Here is a 2,950-nt window from a genome sequence, read left to right on the forward strand (position 1 = left end):
CTGAGATTTCACCTCACACCAGTCAAAATGGCTAAGAACAAAAACTCAGGTGACAGTAGGTGCTAGCAAAGATGTGAAGAAAGAGAAACACTCCTCCATTGCTGGTGGGATTGCAAGCTGATACAGCCTCTCTGGAGGTTCATCAGACAATTGGAAATAGTACTACCTGAGGACCCAGCTATACCACTCCTGGGCATATACCCAAAAGATGTTCTAACATGTAATAAGGACACATGGTCCACTATGTTCATAGCAGCCATATTTATTATAGCCAGAAACTTGAAACAACCCAGATGTTACACAAATTAAATACTCAGCTATTAAAAATAATGACTTCATGAAATTTGAAGGCAAATGGATGGATCTAGAAAATATCATACTGAATGTGGACTAAGCCCCCAACCAAAGAGTACACAGGAAGTACACATGGCTCCAGGTGGATATGTAGCAAAGGATGGCCTTGTTGGGCATCACTGGGAGGAGAGGCCCTTGGTTCTATGGAGGCTGAATAACCCATGATAGGGGAATGCTAAGCCACTGAGGTAGGAGTGGATGTATGAGTGGGGGAGCACCCTCATGGAGGCAGGGGAGGGAAAAGGGAATAGGGGGCTTGTGTAGGGGAAACTGGGAAGGGGAATAACATTTGAAATGTAAATAAAGAAAATAACCAATAAAAATGAAAAACATTCTGTGTAAATATAAGTCATCTTTATAAAAACTTCAGTTTTTATAAAGAGAATGAGTGATCTCTGGATGAAAAAATACCATGACCATACTCCCTGTGAGAACCCAGTGTCTTGTCATTCTGAGGGCAAAAAGGCATTTATGCTTGGTAATGAGTGATAAAGACTCTCACATACTAGAACACTGAATATTCCTAGCACAGAACTCTCTAGGTGGTAGCTGATGAACCCTGTCACTATATATAAAAGAATGCAGCAATGTGTTGTACAGAAAGTTCAGTCAAAAATCCATGCAAAACCATCAGCAAGGTGCTGTGCTAAGTAGTAAGCTCCCCTCCATTGTTTGTCTTGGAACAGGGGACTTAAGCATGAGGAAGCCACCCTTCGCGTAATTAGAAGCGTTGACCTCTGGAGACTTCACAGGTGTAGTAGTAATCTGGTTGATTTTTTTACAGAGTTTGATTTCTTTTTCCTTTGCTCGTGACACCGATCATTGAGAAATGAGACGATAAGTTGATTTTCAAACACTCATTTGGGAATGTGGATGATAAATGAGGGGAGGCCACTATTTCTCCACAGCTATTCCTTCTTCTCTTTTCCTTTCTTTCTTCTGTACCTGCACTGCCTTCTCTTCCTGCAGCAACAAGAAACTATTTTGATATCGAAACAATAAAGCTCTCCATGAGAATTTGATCTGTCTCAATCTTTCTCCTTTCCTTGGCAATGCATTTACCCTAAAATCTCTCCTGTGGATATTTGCATGGCAACTTGGTATTTCTGCATAACTCGGGACAGCTCTAAATGGGTGCAGTGTGTGTCAGTCAGCACAGCAAACATTTCAGCAACCTCACAAGCCTCACAGCACTTGCTACTGAATTACATCATCTTCCTATAAGTTGACACTTGTTGAAATTTTTGAGGCATTGAATTCATGAAACGAGAGGGAAAATAAAAATGTGTGCTTATTGAATATATGCAGTCAATCTGACATTTATATCTAAAATAATTATTCGGGTTACTGAAATTTGCTGCTGCTGCTGCTGCTATTGTGCTGGTAATGCTGGAATCATATGAAGAAAAAAAAATCTAATCCTAACATAGAGGTGAAGCCTTTATTGACATAAACACACCTGATTAAAATTGCTTAGACTTCTACTTGAATAAATACTTATTTTGCAAATGAGCAACAGAAAATGTTTAGGGCAGCATTTTCATCCCCGTCTATACAAGGGCTTCTCTCAATAGAACACAGACTAGAAGCCTCCATCTTTCAAAGCAGAATGATGTCTTATTCTGTAAGACTTTGTTGTACCTGCACAAAGGAACAGGGAAGCTCCACCTACCCAAGCCTCTGGTCCCCACCAGTTTCTTCTGCACCCCAATTCCTCTTGTGGGTCAGAGACTCAGTAGGAAATGTGAATGATCAGAGAGTCAAGGCAATTCCTTCCTTCAGATAAGAATTACCTTTCCATTAATGACCTTGACCCCAGAACAGTGGTTCTCAGCTTTCCTAATGCCATGACCCGTAAAATACTTTTCATTGTGTTGTAATAACTCACAGATATAAAATTACTTTGTTGCTACTTACTAACTGTAATATTGCCACTACTATGAATTGTAATGTAAATATCTGATATGCAGGATACCTGAGAGTGAACACCTGTGAGAGGGTCCCTCAGCCCTGCAAAGGGGTTGAGATTCACAGGTTAAGATTCATGGTCCTAGAAGGTTGAAGTCACCACAATAAAACATTCCTTCAGAGTACTCAAGAATCCTTCCTATGCACTCCTTACTGCCTCATTCCCTTAGAAGCACAGTAGCCATCTCAGAAGAAAGCTGTAATCCCATGGAAGACTAAAATGTGAATTAGTATTTAACAGAATTTAATGACAACAAACCTGCAGCTATGAAAAAAAAAGCTTAGAGAGTAAAATGTCCTTTTAACATTGCTTTCTGGTGTTAAGAGGTACTTGCCTTTTAAGTAACTTGACCTCAGCTGTGAACCTTCTTACAGAAAATCTTCTAAATGTATTAGTACATTTTCTCCTTGAGGAAGTTATGGCCTTTAATCTTTTCTGATGATTCAGCATCTGTTGACATCTTGGTTAGAGCAGATATTTAAGGAAGTAATTTTTATCTTTGTACTGTGTACTTAAAACTAAAAGGTTTTAATAAATGTACAGAGCATTATTATATAAAATATAGCATTCATTCACTCACTCATTCTTCATTCATTCATTTGCTAAGTACTTATGGAATGCCTATCA

The sequence above is a fragment of the Mus musculus genome, chromosome 9 (assembly GCF_000001635.26).
Source record: "Mus musculus strain C57BL/6J chromosome 9, GRCm38.p6 C57BL/6J".
Lineage (NCBI taxonomy): Eukaryota > Metazoa > Chordata > Mammalia > Rodentia > Muridae > Mus > Mus musculus.